The following is an 18,716-nucleotide window of genomic DNA, read 5'->3' as shown; positions in this document are numbered from 1 at the left end:
TAATCCTCGCGGTTAAATGCTATCTTTGGTATTGCTTTATCAAAACATGTCGAGTAAGGTGTCATACGAATTGGAATACTAACCCCTCGCCAATTCTGGCGACGGGGTTAGCATTCCACCCTTCTAGAGGGACACGACATGTATGTAACTGTGAACCCCGGTTAAAGTTAACTGAAGCCTCAGCTCCACAAAATGGATGCTGCCACCACAGACACGAGTCTGACCCCCTGCAGCTGGGAGTCCTTCCAGTGAGGGGAGCCTGGACAAAGGGTTTCCTGTCAGGGGCGGTGCTAGCACCGTCCCAGACATGGTTTTGTGTATCCTGGGTAGGCAGGGCTTTTCAGGAAGGTGACTGCTGAGTGGCACCCCGGTGCTCACTACGCATAGGCCAGTCAGAACCAGTTCCAGGGGCACACCAGCCCCTGGCCTGGGGAAGTCCGGCAGGGGAGAGGGGTGTAACCACCCCCCTCCTGGCCCCACCCATAGGCAGGACCTAGTCACCGGGTCAGCCCCCTTTTTTAGTATAAAGATAGGAGCGGGCCCCCTGTTCAAATTAGATCATCTTTGGAATCAAGATACCACTTTCTTCGAAAGGACTTCACGATTTCTTCTTCAAGATTCTCCCTTGTGGCTAAGGAGTAGTCACCCTGCATCAAGCGGGCACCATCCTAAAGAACACTGCGGTCTGCTGCAAGTCCTTCATCACGAATCCGACGACCCAGCTCGACGAGACCCGGCTTCCCTGGCACCTCTGACCTCTACTCACCTCTACAGCCAAGCTGAGAACCGTGAGTGCGACGAGACCTCGAGGGACCGACGATCGCCAAGACTGCACGACATCTTTACTGCAAGCCCACCGTGTCCTCCACTGGTGAGTGCTTTGGGGTCCGAGAAGCCCCGACCCTGCGCAGCTCCAGCACCCAAGATCAGCCCCCCTGCATCTCCACGATCGGCGTGGGGCCCTTCTGCTGTTTGCTGTGCACCGCGTTGTTTGGCTACTAGCCGGCTGGCTTGTGGCCTTCTGAACGACGCCCAACGACTTCACGACTGCTGGTCTGGTTGCTCCAGGCTGGCCCTTGCTTCCTTGTTCAAGAGAGGCACCCCGGACCCTCCTGGTCCACTCCAGACGCCATTTTAGGTCCACCGCGTGGGCTTGAATTTGCCAAGGCTTTGTTGCCCAATCCTGGGTCCAGCGACGCCGACAGCTTCCATCTTCGTGGGACAGCTCGATCCTCCATCCTGGTCGCCGACAACGCCTCCTGGTCCGTGAGATCTTCGAGTCAAGCGTCACCCACTCACCTAGTCGAGGTGGCTACCATCCGGTGCCCTCCTGGTGCCCACTGACTACTGGCTAGTAGTCTCGAACTTGGTCCCCTCTGCTTTCAGGTGTCATCTATCTTCGAGATCCAGGCTTGGATCCAACTGAACTTTCTTCACTGGTCACCGGCCAGCATCTTTTCTTCCGGCTCCTGGTCCGTCTACGAGGATTCCCGACGTCTTTTCAGACCTATGCAGCTGCAGCCCCTGGGCTAGGTAACTTCGGCATTTCGGTGCCCCAGCATAGCCTCACTATCCAAGGGTCAGAATCTACTTTCGTTTTCTCCCTACCAGGTCGGGTTCGCCCGAGAACACTAACTTTCTAATTCCTAGCTACCATAGACTTTTGTCCGCATCTCGCGTGAGAGTGCACACACTGCACCCGAGTCCCCTAGGCCTCCTAGAAGTAATCTAACGATTCCCTAGTCAAGTCCTAGCGATTCCAAAAGCTATTAGTACTGTACTTACCTGCTAGGAATTTCGCATTCCACTTTCAGAGTATATGGTTTTCCGTGCCCCTCGGGCATTTGTATATACTGTGCTAACTTAAGTATTTTTGTAAGAGTTTTGGTTTGTGCTTAGTACCCTGTCCTCATAAAGAGTACAGGGCTGTTGTGATCTTTAAATAAATAACTGTTTATTTTCATAACACTTGTGTGGTGTCCTTTCACTTGGTATTCAAGGGGTATATGTGTGGTAAACAGCTGGCTTAACACGCCCTCTCGAGTCTTTAGCCTTAGACTGCTCGTATCCACGCTACTAGGATAGCTGGTCTATAAGGTTGACTTACAACCAATCATCAATAAGGGTTGCTGGACTGATACATAGTGTTCACTAGAATAGTGAGCACTGCATATCAGGCCACCTTCTCACAGTCATCCCATCCCAAAGTATGTTTGGGAGATTAAATGGCTGCTGAATCCACGGTCGACATATTTAAAAAACATGGCAGAATACCACAAAAGAAGTGAATTGTGCAGCAAAATAAACTGCAACATACATAGAACTAGGTTCACTTAAAAAGACAAGTGTGCAACAAGAATGTATTTGTCTTCCTGTACTGCACACTAAAGCAGAACTATCGAAAAGACATAAATCGGGTCCTCCAGAATAGGATGTTTGTAAGTACTAGTTTACAGCACTGAAGAATTGGATATGCAGTACTATGCATCAGATGATGGATTACGTAGCAAATGTGGTAAAATAAGTGGCTTTTTTTTCTTTAAAAAAGGTCATTCATTAGTGAAGCAGGTACTGCTGCCAGGTGTGTAACTGGCCACTGCTGATTATCAATAATTAAGCAGATGCAGCAGGACTAGGGCTGCATCTGCTTAATTAAGTATTCCTGAAATCATCTCAAAAGCCTGTCCCTTACACACAGCCATGTCCCTCCCGCTCCACCAATCATTGCCTTAAAGTTTTTCAGGGGGGCCCAACCTCAAAACATTTTGCTTAGGGGGGGCTCAGAGCAAAAAAGTTTGAAGACCTCTGCCCTACGGCAATCTGCCTTAGACTTCGGTCCAGGCTGCTGCTGTCCTCACGGATGTCACGTCGCATGAGCAGAAATAAGACTATGACTCTGTATTCTGTTTCGACCATTTATTTCTACGTCTGTTCCTTCCCTGTCCCTACTCTAATCTGCCCCTTTCCTGTCCCTTGCTCCTCCCTTCCTGTCCCTCCCTCATCTCCACCCCCCAACTACTAGAATGCTAACTAGTGTCATTACATCTCCCCCTTCTTAAACAAATAAAAAGTCAATCATGTTGAAATCGGCTTGTTACCTCAATGACATTGAACACATGTCTACAGTTCCTCAATTAACTGTACAGGTTTCCGAATAGTTTGTCGCGGTCTCAAACGCGCTCCTGCGTTCTCACTTTCAGACTCATCGAGAGTCTCGGGCCTTGTCAAAGCTTTACTGGTTACGGCACTCTCACCAGTCAGAATTTTGGGTGAATCAGCAAAGGCATCTTTGACTGTAGGCGGGCACTTTTGAAAGTGTGACACATTTCTTGTGATCCTCTTGTTTTCAGACTCTGCGGTGATCATGGTTCCCTTTTGCTGGGTGACTATTAATGGCTCAGCTCGATAGCGGCAGTCTGTTTTCCTCTGTTGCTCTTGTTTGACCAACACCCGGTCTCCTTCATGAATGGACGGGATTCTGGCTCTTCTTCGAGCATCCGCATATGATTTCATTTTCTCTTTATTTTTCCGATCAGTGGTGGCAATGTCACCATGTTCACATTCAAGCACATCAGCCTGTAAGGCCTCATCAGAGTGGGTATCCTGTTCCTGATTGTTGGCCCCAACATTAGAGTAGCAGGCCACTTGCCAGTGGTCGCATGTGGAGTTGTTCTATATGCTCGAAGTACTTCATTCAAAGCGACCTGGGGATCTTTCTTGTCAAGTGCTGCTTGTTGAAGTGTCTTTTTCAGAGTGGCCATAAACCGTTCGGCCATGCCATTAGCTTGTGGCCACAGAGGGGTAATCTTGCGATCTTTGAAGTTAAGGTGCTTGGCAAATTCCCCAAACTCTTGACCGTTGAATGGTGGTCCATTATCTGTTTTGATTGTTTTGGGTATGCCCCACACAGCGAAGACTTCATCAAGGACAGCAATGGTGATGGCAGCTTTGGTTGAAGAAACAAACTGGGCAATAGGGAACCTTGATTATTCGTCCATGACGACTAGGATGTATTTCCCTGATTGAAGAGGACCAAAGAAATCCAAGGCAACATCTTGCCAGACACCATTGGGTAGTGTGGACATTTGTAGAGGAGCAGGAGGTTCTCCTTGGCTCACCAATTGGCATTGGGGACAGTCTTTGAGAGTCAATTCTACCATCTGATCCAATAACTGGAACCACACTCTCTCTCTGAGGGCTCTTTTGGTTGCCACTACCCCACGATGTCCTTCATGAGCCAGATTAATTACACCTTGACAAAGTTGCATGGGAATTACTATTCTCTGGTCTCGGAGCACAAGTCCATTTGCAGCAACAGATAGTTCTTCTCTTACATGTTTGAACGCACTCAGTTCTTGCTTCTCACTTGGATCTCTTGGTTCATCCTCGTCTGAGTGTCGCCACGTGTTCGTTCGGATGCGATGTTTCACTTGTTGCAAGATAGCATCTTGATTGGTGGCATCACAGATGGCTTCCAGCAGGACCGCAGGTGGTTTTTGCCTGGTCAACAATGAAATGGATATATTCTTCAGCTAGGGAGGGCCCTAACGTGATTGCGATTTTTGGATGCCTCGACATGTAGTCAGCAGGATTGGCAGCCTTCCCGGGTTTGTGTATGATGATGTAAGTGTATTCCTGAAGACGAAGGCCCCATCGTTCTATCCTGGGGGGCATCTTGGCTCGTGGATTCCCAAAGATGGTGACCAAGGCTTGATGGTCCGTGACCGAGGTGAAATGTTTGCCATACACAAAGATATGAAAATGTTTGCAGGCCCAGACGATGGCTAGGCTCTCGTTCTCGGGCTGAGAACAAGCCCTTTCCGTGTCTGTAAGACACCTGCTGGCATATGCAACGATGTGGCGTTGATCAGTGTTGTGATCAAACTGGGCCAAGATAGCTCCTAACCCAACGGGGCTGGCATCCACTGTAATTTCTGTTATCCTCTTTGAATTGAAGTATGCCATGTTGTTCGCGGATTCGACTGCCCTTTTAATTTCTTGAAATGCTTGCTCGCATTGGGGTGTCCATTTGAATGGCTGTCCTTGTTTGGTGAGATTGCGCAATGGGTAGCTGATGGTGACATAGTCTCTTATGTACCTAGCACAATAGCTTGCCATTCCTAAGAAGGATCTTACATCTCCTACGTCCTGAGGGCTCTTTGTGTCATTCAAGGCTGCCACTTTCTCAGGGTCTGGCTTCTTCCCTGCTCCCGAGAATATATGTCCAAAGAATTTCAACGTAGACTTGTGAAATTCACATTTTTCTTTGTTCAGTGTGAGGTTAGCGTCCAAAAGAGCGTGACAGACTCTGTCTAGAGCCGTGTCCTGCTCCTGCACTGTTGCACCGTAGACTAGAATATCGTCGCTGTAATTCAGGGCAATTGGAATGTGGTGTATTGTCTTTCTTATGGCTTCTTGAAATATCTCCGCGGCAGAGGAGACTCCGAAACTAAGCCGCTTATACCTGAACAGCCCAAGGTGAGTAGCAAACATAGTGATGTACCGTGATTTTTCATGTAATTCAAGTTGATGGTATCCTTTATTAAGATCCAATTTGGAAAAGACTTTGGCTCCTTTGAGGGACGCGATCATATCGCTCAGATGCGGCCCAGGATGACGCTCTCGCTCAATGGCAGTATTGGGTACCCTCATGTCAACGCAGAGGCGCACTTTGTTTGGTGTACCCTTTTTTGGCACGATCACTACTGATGAGACCCATGGAGTGGGTCCATCCGTCCGTTCGATTATATCCGCTTGTAGTAGTTCTTGCAGTTCATCTTCCACGGCCCTCTCGAGGTGAAATGGGACCTGTCTGTGATGCTCGGCTACTGGAGTCACTTGCTCATTAATGTGTAAGCGCATTTGACAGCGAGCCATTTTACCAAGCCCCGTGAATAATTTGGGAAATTTGTGAATGATGTCCTTGTCATCACTTATACGATAGAGGATCTCTACCAGCCGGAGCCGTTCAGCAGTGGGGAGGCTAAGGAGGCAATCCGGTTCTGGTCCCTCAATAACATGGATATGGGCAGGCACAGTGTGGTCCTTGTGGGTGAGCGTGGTTGCGAACTTTCCTAAACAAGGAAGCGGTTTTTTGGACATCCATGTGTATACCCTCAAATGGGCTGGGCTTAGTGGAGGAGGTGGCTTCATTCTGCAATATTCTGTCACTGGAATGTAATTCAGAGACACACCGCTGTTGAGCACAAATTTCGCCGCATGATCACCTACGCGAATGTCAAGTCGCGGGTATTTCTTGAGTTGATCAGGATCTGCCACCATGCAGATGTACTCATCACTGTTCGGTGATACGGGTGATGGCAACCGTGGTTCTTGTGACGGTGACCTTCTCAACCAGTATGACTTGTGGGACGCCCCACTTGATTGTGATGATCCAGTGGAAGAACCTCGGTGATCTTGGACTGCTTTGGCATGATGGCGTCTAGTGGTGGGGTGATAAGACCTACCAGGGTCTTTCTGTTTGTCCTTTCTATATTCTCCACAGACATTTTCAAAATGATTGTCTCTCCCGCATTTCCCACATTGTTGTCCAAGGGCAGGATGTGAGAAGTTGGCCTGATATATGATGTCTACAATTCTGGGGGGCACCTTGTATCAGTCCAAACAATCCCTTATGGTGATGATTGTAAGTGAACCTTATAGGCAAGCTATAGTACGGGTAGCATGGACTAAGCAGCCTTAAAGGCTTAACTCAAGAGGTTGTGTTAAGCAAGCTGTTTTACCAATCACAATCCTGTAATAACAAATGAAAGGACACCACACAAGTTATATATTATAAAAATATATGTATTTAATACTAGAATAATCCTCTGTACTCTTTATGAGTGCAGAGGCACAAGCATTTAAACAGAAGCACGGTTAAACATATAAAAGTTGCTCAATTATGGATGAGGCCCAGGGGCCACGCAAACCATATATTAAAAAAAGTGGTATAAGAGATACCAATCGAACAGTGGTTAGGCCTAGGGCCTAGGGAATCGCTGGGAGCAGTCGGGACTAGCAATGCTGAAGTCGGGAAAAGCCCGCGGGATTCGGGTGCAGCGCTTAAAGCACACACATGCACCAATGCAAAGTCAATGGTGCGTAAAAGTTATAAAGTTACTGTTAAAGAAGACTGCCGCTCAACCTAGAAGGACAAAACTTTAGACAGATACACTAGAGGTGGGTACCAGTGTAGGAACACTGGCGATGTTGAGTTACCTCACCCACAGGAAGCGGGTGCACAGGTGCGAAGTAGTGTTGGGTTTTGTCACGCAGGTTGCTGGTGCTTTGAGCTGAAGATGCTGCAGGCGTTGAGACGAGAAGTATCCAGTGTGATCCAAGGGTGGATCGAAGTTAAAGATGATCTGAAAGCAGAGGGGACAGAGTCTGGGTCACTCAGCAGTGACCAGGGTGGAACCAGGAAGGAACCAGGCAATGTCGGGCGCAATCAGGTTGTCGACAAGTAGCTTCTCTCCGCTGCCACGTGGACTCTGGGGCACCGAGGATGTCCAGGAGTGGATCACGAGCTGTTCCATGCAGGCTCTCACTGTTGGCGGTGTCGGCTTCCGGATTGGAGCAAACAACCCTTGGCAAGCGCAACCCATGCAGGATTTGAAGATGGCTTATCGCTCAGACCAGGAGGGTCAGAGCGGGTGCTCCTTTTCAGGGGAGCGAGTGCAAATTTGGAGCAACCAGACTCACGAGTCAGATTTCAAGGTTCATCGGCACAGGGGCCACAAGCCAACAGGCAAGTGACCGGGCCAACACGTTGAGCCAAAAGATGCAGAAGGACCCCACGCAGCACTCGGTGAGTGTAGAGTGGTGAGCTTCAGTGCAAGAGAGGCTCAGGGCTGGGGCTTCTCAAACCCCAATGCACAGCTTTGGGGGTCACTCGTGGGCTGCACGGTCAGCGTCTCCTAGTCTTTCCAAGATGGTGGGCCCCACGCTTCAGGTCGCCTCCACGCGTCTCAGCTCTGCAGGGACTGTGGATCAGGCTGTTGGAAGGCAGGCACGCTGGGTCTTGTTGAACTCTGTTGCTCGAGTTCCGGCGGGAACTGCAACAAAGCAAACGTCGAGGTGCTAGATGGTGCCTGTTTGCACAGGGTGGTCCCTCCTTGACCACAAGGAATATTCTTCAGTCTTCCACGTTGAGTGGGATGTCGAAGGGTCCAGAGTTTCATTTCATAAGTTTCAGTCAGGATAATCTGAGTGCGTTGGCACTGCTCCCATTCTTATACCAATCTAGGGGGCTGGATTACCTGCTGGGTCCCTCCTATGGGTGGGACCCAGGAAGGGGGTGGTTACACCCCTTTCCCTTTGTCCAGGGTCGCGCTGGGACTGGGGCTGGAGTGCCCCAGAACCGGTTTGACCGGATTATGCAAAGGGAAGCCTTGTGCGCCCCAGGCACTGTCTGATTTAATTCAGCCCTCCCTGCCCCAATACACTATCTCCTGTCTGGGGTGGTGTAGCACCTCCCCGCGACAGGAAACCCTTTGTCCAGGCCTCCTCTGCCTTGTTTCGGTCATCAGCAGGGGGTCAGACTTGTGTCGGTGGCAGCAGCATCCATTTTGTGATGCTGAGGCTCTGGTTAGGATTAACCGCGTTTTAGTAAAGTAACATGTCTTCTCCCTCTAGAAGGGTGGAATGCTATCCCCGTCAACAGGACTGTCGAGGGGATAGTATTCCAAATCATATGACACCTTACACGACATGTTTTGATAAAGCCAAACCAAAGTTAGCACATAACCGCGATGGATCATAATGCACTTAAGAGTATATGGTATGGCATTATCCCGGAACAGCTTAGGGAGTTGTTCCCGATAGCTGCAGACAGGCTCAGCTCATGCTCGAGCACCATCTCACGTTAAACCACGCACTCTGCCTCCAGGATTGATAAGGCCTGCCATAGGAGTGACTCATAGGTTTATATGTGTCCAGATATAGGTTTAGATATAGGTATACTATATCAAAGAAGAGGTGATTACACCAACTTGCCCCAGCTGAGTGATCAGCCAGTTGTGTCAATTTAAGATCCAGCCAGGGGTGGCAAAAGCTATGCTGCAGCCCCTGGTAGGCCTTGGATGCACCTATGTCCTTGGCACCTATAGTGCACTATATAGGGGCTGACAAGGTGTCCAGTACCAATTAGGTTATGCACCTAGGGTGCATGGAGTCCATTTTAAGGAGAGAGCAGATAGCCTGGGGCCCTGAATAGCAGGGAACCAGGCCAACTAAGTCGAAAACCAGCTAAACACAAGGCAAAAAATCTGGGGTAACCATAGTCAGGTGTCGACCTTCCTACACAGGACATGTATCAGTGTGAGGGAAATCATACCCGCACCGGTAGCATTTGAGCAGACGTTCCCGTCTCCTATCCCTTCTGCTGAAATCATGACGTCTGCGATCCGTGTGTTGTTGATGGGTTTTTAGTCTGGACGTCCTGTGTCTGTCTCGAGATTGTCTGCGGGTGTTGCGTGATTGAAGTCGGAAGGCTTGTTCACACTTCCCTGTGCGTCCTGCCTCCATCTTCTTGGCATGTTCCTCCCCTTGACATGAACTCTGGTCATCTCCTCAATCTCATCTAGAGTGTAGCTTTTCTTCAGAAGTCGTCTTCTGAGTGACTCCGACTGTTGGACCTGGCTCGTGGCGTGGTTCCCCCCGCGACACGGCTCCCCGTTAGCCCAGCTCCGTACCCAGAGACCCCTAGCTGCCCTGGCCATGTCCGGCCAAATGCCCACGACCCGCAAAGGCCTGTTCCCGGCCACCTTCCCAGCCCGCGCGCCCTGAACCCGCAAGACCCCATAAGCCTCCCAGCAGCCATTTTCCCTTCCCGAGATCCCTGACTCCGTGGGCCTAGCATGACCCCAGCCCCAGCGCAGCGTAGGCTCTAGACGCGCCAGCCCCCGTTGGGAGCGTGAGGGCTCCCCTAGTGAGCAAAGAAAAGGAGTTTCGGTGACACCTCCGGCCTCCCCTGAGAGACTGGTTTCTGTCACACCTCTGGCCTTCCCCTGGGGGCCAGTTTCGATTGCACCTCTGGCCTCCCCGAGTGCTGGCTCCAGACCTGCTGGGCATCTGGGAATTCCCGGACGCATCCTCAAAGGGATCAAAGGACCAACCGCCGGACCTCACCCACGGGCCGCCCCCAAAGCCTCAGATCTCCAACTGCGAGGGTCCAGACATCAAAGGGCCACTGGACTATATCAAGGCCCGCCCCTGAACTAGCGGCAGTTGTATCTTGGACAAGGAAGCCCGGCTGAACTGAACCTCGTGAACTCTTTGAGCCCTGCTGACGCTGTTGCGGCTTGTTTTTGGACCTGAAACATCGGAGCCCTGCTGACCCCGTTGCGGCTCAAGCTTGAATCTTGAAGACCTATTCCGAACCTGCTGAGCCCTGCTGATGTGGTCGCGGCTCCCCAAGAACTTCCTCCAGAGCGAGCCCTGCTGACGTCGTCGCGGCTCAAGGAACAATCTAGTCCGGCTGGACTATCGACGCCACCAACCCGAGTTGAATCACCTGCAAGTGAGTAGGACCACCAGTGCGGTTATCATCTTCCGTATCCCCCCAGCTTGAGGATTGAGAGCTGTGCGCAGGGTACGCTCCGTACTGGCCTACGATACCAAGACTGTCCCGCTACCCCATCCCTAAAGACTTGAGACTTTCGGCAATCCCTCGATCATTGTATCTAAGAGTGATAATACCTTTGATGTGATTATAAAGAAATTGATAACGAAACCCACGTTGTGGTGTCTGTTCATAAGTGTGGTGTGGTCCTCGTGTGTGCGATTCGCTACCTGAGGTCTTCCCCTGTGGAGATCTCTCATAAGGCTCGGCATTATTGGTGGGAGAGGTGGGTCACGGAGGAGTCGGGTAGACATAACCTGGCCTCTGGGTTCACCCCTTCTAACATTGGTGGCAAGCGACGGGATAAGAGCCTAGGTCTTGAATCGTACAGTAAAGCGACTGACACACCACCCGAACAAGGGCAACCATGAGTCTCACCGGAACCAGCGAAAAAACCGCATTTCAGAAAGAAAAACTGGAAGATTATACACACAAGGAATTAAAAAAATTTGTAAAGATTTCCGCATCGCTACCACTTGACTGAGCACCAAGGATGACTTCCAGAAAGCCCTGACCTCCTGGGTAGAAGCCGGGGCTCCCCTCCGCGCGGCAGAAGGAAATGTGGAAGAGGGAGAGCCGCCAACGGAAACTGGTGGCCCGAGGGAAGAGGGATCCGAATCCTTGCCAAGAAATACCAGCACGGAGAGAGGTCTGTCAATAGAAGAAATGGCAGACCGAGAGCGCAATGGAAACCACGAGCTAGAACTAGCCCGAATTAAAATCGAAGGAGAACTAAGGCTGGTGGAAAAGAAACTAGCCGTAGAGCAATTACGGCTGCAAGGGAACTGGAAGAAAAGAAGCTCCAGCGGGAGCTAGAAGAAAAGAGGCTCCAGCGGGAGCTGGAAGAAAAGAAGCTCCAGCGGGAGCACGAAGGGAAGAAACTCCAACTCGAACACGAGCGCAGCTTGAAGGAACTCGAAATTAAAGCCCGGAACGAAGAGACCCGACCCCTGGGGAACAGAGACCCTGGACCCCCGGTCGAACCGAAGGTACACATCCCCAAGGATGTAGTAAAGGAATACTACAAGAATGACGATATCCAGCAGTGGTTCAAAGCTTACGAGGTCGCCATGACCGCCCACCGAGTACCTGAGAAGGATTGGGGGGCCGGATTGTGGGGCCGCTTCCTCAGCGAAGGAAGAGACACGCTGCTGGATCTGCCCTCCCCCGTCGTGAACTCCTACACCCATATGAAGGACGCCCTCATGACTCGCTATGCGCTCACCCCGGAGATGTACCGGCAGAGATTTCGAGACTGCAAAAAGATCCCCGGCACCACATGGGTAGAATATGTGAATTTCTACAGCCGGGCCTTGGAAGGGTGGATCAAGGGCAGCAAGGTGTCCACCTTCGAAGGGCTTGTAGACCTCATCACCTATGAACACCTATCCAACAATTGCTTTATAGAACTGAGACAGCACCTCCTGGATAGCAAGTTGGCCGACCCCCGGAAGTTGGCTGTCGAGGCTGATCGGTGGGTGAACACCCGAGTCCCCTGCGGGCCCGTGGGGGACTATAACCGCAACGAACAAGGATCTTCCCGTCAGAGAGGCACAGGGAATCAGAATAGACAGAGGGGTTCCCAGGCAGAGCCTCCCCGCAGTCCCCCTAGGAACCAGACTGCGACTCCCCCGCCGGACGCCCTGGGTCCCTCCCGTTTGATCAGGACCCAGAATCACCACTGCCTGCTACCGATGTAATCAGACAGGGCACTATGCCAATGACCCCAACTGCCACCTGCTCAATAAGAGCCCTGCTGCAGGTCCCCCTGCGTGCCACCTCGCCAACGTAGCCCTAGAAGAAGAAGAAGAGGAGGTGGAGGACCCCGAGGGGTGGGAACCAGCAGCCATGACCTTAGTTTCCCTGGGGGATAGAGAAATGGTCCCCGGTACCTTCCTACCAGATAACACTGAGAAATACCGACAGCATTGACTGTCAACGGGTTCCGCATAGGAGCTCTCCGAGATACCGGGGCCAGTATCACTGCCGTAAAAGAACACCTAGTCACCCCAGACCAGATCGTACCCCGTGCCTCCTGCAGAGTGATCTCCGCAGACAACTCTGTCCGCACCTGTAAGATAGCTCAGGTCCCATTCGAGTGGGAGGGCGTCTCCGGAGAGTTACGAGTTGCAGTCCGTGCCTCCTCGGTAATGATCTAGAGAGCTCCCCCTGGAAGCAAGTAGAGCGCAAGACTTACCTCGAGATGGTGGGCCTACCCGAGTGGGCCTGCGTGACCACCCGATCCATGGCGGCCCGGGTGACCACCCCCGAGGAGTTGACCACCGAATTACCTCGCCCCGTCCCTGCCGAACTAGAGGGTAGCGGGCAGACGGAAGGCCTTGACCTCTTTCCAGTTGAAAGCAGCGACCCTGACTCCGGACACTTGGACCAAGCTGGTGAGCCAGCCCTGAGCACGGACGATCTCCCTGAGTTGGCCCAGTGGCGCCAAGAGGGGGGGGCCCTCCCGAGAGGAGTTCTGCCTGGAGCAGACTTCTTGTCCCTCTATAGTGGGGCCGCGGCAGCAGGCCGCCCCCCAGGCCGCCGGTGACCAGACCGGTTCCCACCACGTCTATTGGGAAAATAACCTGCTATAGTGAACAGAATTCCGCCGAACTAGGGTCAGCCCGAGTGCTGGTGGTACCCCTACGTTTCCGCTGATTCCTCCTGAACCTGGCCCATGATGTGCCCTTGGGGGGACACTTGGGTCAAGACAAAACGTACCACCGGTTGGTCACCCATTTCTACTGGCCACACATGCGCTCTGATGTGGAGGCCCACTGCAGGTCCTGTCCCACGTGTCAGGCCAGCGGGAAGAGCGGAGGGCGACGCAAGGCTCCTCTACAACCCTTCCCTGTGGTCAGTACCTCCTTTGAACGGGTAGGAATCGATTTCGTGGGGCCCCTTGACCCCCGAACGTCCTTAGGACACCGGTTCATTCTGGTCCTGGTGGACCACGCCACCCGATACCCCGAGGCCATCCCCCTCCGAACAGTGACAGCCCCCGTGGTGGGGCGGGCCCTCATGGGGATCTTCTCTCGGGTGGGGTTCCCGCGAGAAGTAGTGAGCGACAGAGGAACGAACTTCATCTCCAAGTACATGAAGCCTCTCTGGCAACAGTGCGGGGTGACGTACAAGTTCACCACCCCATACCACCCCCAAGGTAACGGCCTGGTCGAGCGGTTCAACCGCACCCTCAAGGGGATGATCATGGGCCTCGAGGAACCCCTGAGACGCATGTGGGACGTCCTCCTCCCCTGCCTCCTGTTCGCGTACCGCGAAGTCCCCCAGAAATCCCTAGGGTTCAGCCCCTTCGAGCTGCTCTACGGGCACCCCGTCCGAGGACCTCTCAGTCTGGTCAAGGAAGGGTGGGAGACGGCGTCCGTGGAACCCCCACCAGATGTATTTCGATACATTCTGGCTCTGCGCAACCAAACTCGGAAGTTCCGAGAGCTGGCCGAGGCAAACCTCGAGGCCAGTCAAGAGGAAATGAAAAGGTGGTATGACCAGAATGCCACTTTGGTCGAGTTTCAACCCGGACAGCTAGTCTGGGTGATGGCCCCGGTGGAACCCTGAGCCTTGCAGGACAAGTGGACAGGTCCCTTCAAGGTGGTGGAACGAAAAAGCCAGGTTACTTACCTCATTGATGTCCAGTCCCCGAGGAACCCCTTACGGGTTCTTCATGTGAACCGCCTGAAACCCCACTTCGTGCGGTCCGAGTTCAGTTTACTCCTCGCCACGACGATGGGGCAGAAGAAGAGACGGATCCTCGCCCGATCTCTTGTGTGCGAAGGAGAAAGACGGCTCTGTAGAGGGAGTGAGCCTCGCCCCCACCCTCACCCCCGAGCAGCGCGAGGAATGTCGCCAGTTTTTGGGACATTTCTCTGACCTTTTCTCCCTCATCCCCGGAGTCACCAGTTGGTGCGTCCACGATATGGACACCGGGGACAGTCCTCCGGTAGGGCACAGGGCCTACAGCGTTCCCGACCGAGTGCGAGCCTGCATCAAGGCTGAAGTCTCCAAGATGCTAGCCCTGGGAGTGGTCGAAGCCTCCGACAGCCCATGGGTCAGCCCCGTGGTGCTGGTTCCCAAGGCCGCGGCCCCTGGCGCTGTCCCCGAGCTGAGATTCTGTGTGGACTACCGAGGGCTCAACGCTGCCACCAGAACCGACGCTCACCCTATTCCCCGAGCAGACGAGCTCATTGACCGCCTAGGGTCTGCTCGGTACCTCAGCCCCTTCGACCTGACCAGTGGATACTGGCAGATCGCCCTGACCGAAGGGGCCCGAGAGAGATCCACCTTTTCCACCCCGGATGGTCACTACCATTACCGGGTGATGCCCTTCTGCATGAAAAACGCCCCCGCCACGTTCCAGAGACTGGTGAACCAGGTACTGGCTGACTTGGAAGAATTCAGCGCCGCATATCTGGACGATATTGCGGTGTTCAGCTCCCACTGGTCCGAACATCTCCTCCATCTCCGGGAGGTCTTGTTAGCCCTACAGAGGGCAGGTCTCACCATTAAGGCCAGTAAGTGTCAAATCGGAGAGGGGTCCGTGGTCTACCTGGGGCACCAGGTCGGCAGCGGCCTCGTAGCTCCCCTCCAACCCAAGATCGATGCGATCGTGGCCTGGGAGGCCCCCTCCACCCAGACGGAGGTGCAAGCGTTCCTAGGGCTCACGGGGTACTACTGAAGATTCATAAAGGGGTATGGCAGCATCGTAGTGCCCCTCACAGAATTGACCTCCAAAAACCAGCCGAAGAAAGTTAGCTGGACCCCTGCCTGCCAAGAGGCGTTTGAAGCCCTGAAGCAGGCCATGTGCACTGCCCCTGTGTTACAGGCCCCCGACTACTCTAAAGAGTTCGTCGTCCAGACGGACGCGTCCGAACATGGCATCTGGGCCGTCCTGTCCCAATTGAACGAGAAAGGCCTGGATCAGCCAGTGGCCTTCATTAGCCGGAGGTTACTCCCTCGAGAACAAAGGTGGAGCACCATCGAGCGGGAGGCCTTCGCAGTGGTTTGGGCCCTGAAGAAGCTGAGGCTCTACCTGTTCGGTACTCACTTCCGGGTCCAGACCGACCACCGACCCCTCCAGTGGCTAATGCAAATGAGAAGGGAGAACCCCAAGTTGTTGCGATGGTCCATCTCCCTCCAGGGGATGGATTTCAATGTTGAGCACCGGCCAGGTGTTGACCACGCCAACGCCGACGGCCTGTCCCGATTCTTCCGCCTCAGTGAAGAGACCCCCAAGGGGATGGGTAGTTCTCTCCGCCTTCAGCTTGGGGGGACGCGTGTTGGACCTGGCCTCGTGGCGTGGTTCTCCCCCGCGACACGGCTCCCCGTTAGCCCAGCTCCGTACCCAGAGACCCCTAGCTGCCCTGGCCATGTCCGGCCAAATGCCCACGACCCGCATTGGCCTGTCCCTGGCCACCTTCCCAGCCCGCGTGCCCTGAACCCCCAAGGCCCCATAAGCCTCCCGGCAGCCATTTTCCCTTCCCGAGATCCCTGACTCCGTGGACCTAGCATGACCCCAGCCCCAGCGCAGCGTAGGCTCCAGACGCACCAGCCCCCATTGGGAGGGTAAGGGCTCCCCTAGTGAGCGAAGACAAGGAGTTTCGGTGTCACCTCCGGCCTCCCCTGAGAGACTGGTTTCTGTCACACCTCTGGCCTTCCCCTGGGGGCCAGTTTCGATTGCTCCTCTGGCCTCTCCGAGTGCTGGCTCCAGACCTGCTGGGCATCTGGGAATTCCCGGACGCATCCTCAAAGGGATCAAAGGACCAACCGCCGGACCTCACCCACGGGCCGCCCCCAAAGCCTCAGACCTCCGCCAGCGAGGGTCCGGACATCAAAGGGCCACTGGACTATATCAAGGCCCGCCCCTGAACTAGCAGCAGTTGTATCTTGGACAAGGAAGGATCTGATCGCGGCTGAACTGAACCTCGTGAACTCTTTGAGCCCTGCTGACGCTGTCGCGGCTCGTTCTTGGAACTGAAACATCAGAGCCCTGCAGACCTCGTCGCGGCTCGAGCTTGAATCTTGAAGACCTATTCCGAACCTGCTGAGCCCTGCTGACGTGGTCGCGGCTCCCCCAGAACTTCCTCCAGAGCGAGCCCTGCTGACGTCGTCGCGGCTCAAGGAACAATCTAGTCCGGCTGGACTATCGACGCCACCAACCCGAGTTGAATCACCTGCAAGTGAGTAGGACCACCAGTGCGGTTATCATCTTCAGTATCCCCCCGGCTCGAGGATTGAGAGCTGTGCGCAGGGTACGCTCCGTACTGGTTTACGATACCAAGACTGTCCCGCTACCCCATCCCTAAAGACTTGAGACTTTCGGCGATCCCGCGATCATTGTATCTAAGAGTGATAATACCTTTGATGTGATTATAAAGAAATTGATAACGAAACCCACGTTGTGGTGTCTGTTCGTAAGTGTGGTGTGGTCCTCGTGTGTACGATTCGCTACCTGAGGTCTTCCCCTGTGGAGATCTCTCATAAGGCTCGCCATTATTGGTGGGAGAGGTGGGTCACGGAGGAGTCGGGTAGACATAACCTGGCCTCTGGGATCGCCCCTTCTAACACCGACTGACATCCTTCTATGATGCGTAGTCTGAGAGCGTCTTCAATAGAGCAGGTGTCAAACTCGCAATATCGAGCCAGCCGTCGAAGCCTTGTGATGAATGTGCTCATGGGCTCCTCTTTTTCTTGTGAAGCTAAGTTAAAAGTATACCTTTCGTAGTCAACGTTCCTTTTGTGGAGAAACCTCCGATTCAATGCGTCGCGCACTTTGACATATGACCCAGCATCTCCAGTTGGTAGTTCTTTTATGAGTTGGCCGACCTCCTTTCCAATGAGATTGCGCAACACAATTAATTTCTGATCTTCTTCTGTCACATGAGACCCTTGCATGAAGTCCTCAAATTCCTCTAGCCATTCTTGCCATCTAAGGCCCATACCTCCTCCAGCCACAAGCGCGAGCGGTTCGGGTGGGCGTAAGAAGGAAACGCCTATCATGCCGGGTCGGCTAGTGCCAGCAGGAGTTGGGGCTTGACGTGGCGGTGATTGAACCATCTTTAGCAAAGATGTGCTTGCGTATAAATATTCTCAGGCAGTCACTTGCGGTGCAATCAATCTCTTCAATTTGCTCACTCCCTGGTGTTGCAGGCTATTTCACTGCATGCATTCACTGCCAAGGATCGTGGACTCGCGGGACATCCGTCTTCTGTTCCCTTTCTGTGTCACCACTGCATGTGGACAAGCTCGCGGCACTAAATTGTAATTTTCGGATTTGCCTTTGCCGGTGCTTGTTTGCAGATTCACTGCTGCCTGACTCCAAAATGGCCGCACTCTATCCTTGACAGGGGATTGGAGCAAATGCCTCACTCCAAAATGGCCGCCACCGTCGAAATCTCGTTTCCCACGAGATTTGGCCTGAATTTTCACCCCCCAGGGGCCTCAGTATTTACTGGCAGGCACTCACCGGGCACGCAGCCTCCTCGACATGGTGCAGCAACCTGGGGTGGGCTCCCAGCGTCACACTTCAATTCCTGGCGGCAGGTAAGACCGGGGTGGGCTCCCGGCATCAGGCAGCAATTTTTTCTTGTACACAAGGCTGGAGTGGACACCCAGACCTCGGCGCGCACTCGCGCTCACGGGCACCACTCTCCTCAACGAGTAGACGGGTTCAGGGGGGGCAAACAGGTAACACTCTGCGCGGTCCGTTCGTCGGGGGAAGGGCACCCCGACGACCATGCTCGCCGCTGCAGCAACACCACACACGGGGCGCATCAGGAACAGACCTGCTCATTCAGGGATAGCACGTTCAGGCCATGGGCTGACATCCCACTCTTGTCGCCAATTGTCACGTCGTAGGAGCAGAAATAAGACTATGACTCGGTATTCTGTTTCAATCATTTATTTCTACGTCTGTTCCTTCCCTGACCCTACTCTAATCTGCCCCTTTCCTGTCCCTTGCTCCTCCCTTCCTGTCCCACCCTCATCTCCACCCCCAACTACTAGAATGCTAACTGGCGTCATTACAATGGAGTCCTGGCAGTCCGACGGCGCTGTAAATCCACAGTTACGCTGGTCGGTC

This window comes from Lissotriton vulgaris, chromosome 1_1 (genome assembly GCF_964263255.1).
Source record: "Lissotriton vulgaris chromosome 1_1, aLisVul1.2, whole genome shotgun sequence".
Lineage (NCBI taxonomy): Eukaryota > Metazoa > Chordata > Amphibia > Caudata > Salamandridae > Lissotriton > Lissotriton vulgaris.
The sequence above is the reverse complement of the archived record's forward strand: the minus strand, read 5'-3'. Positions refer to the sequence as shown.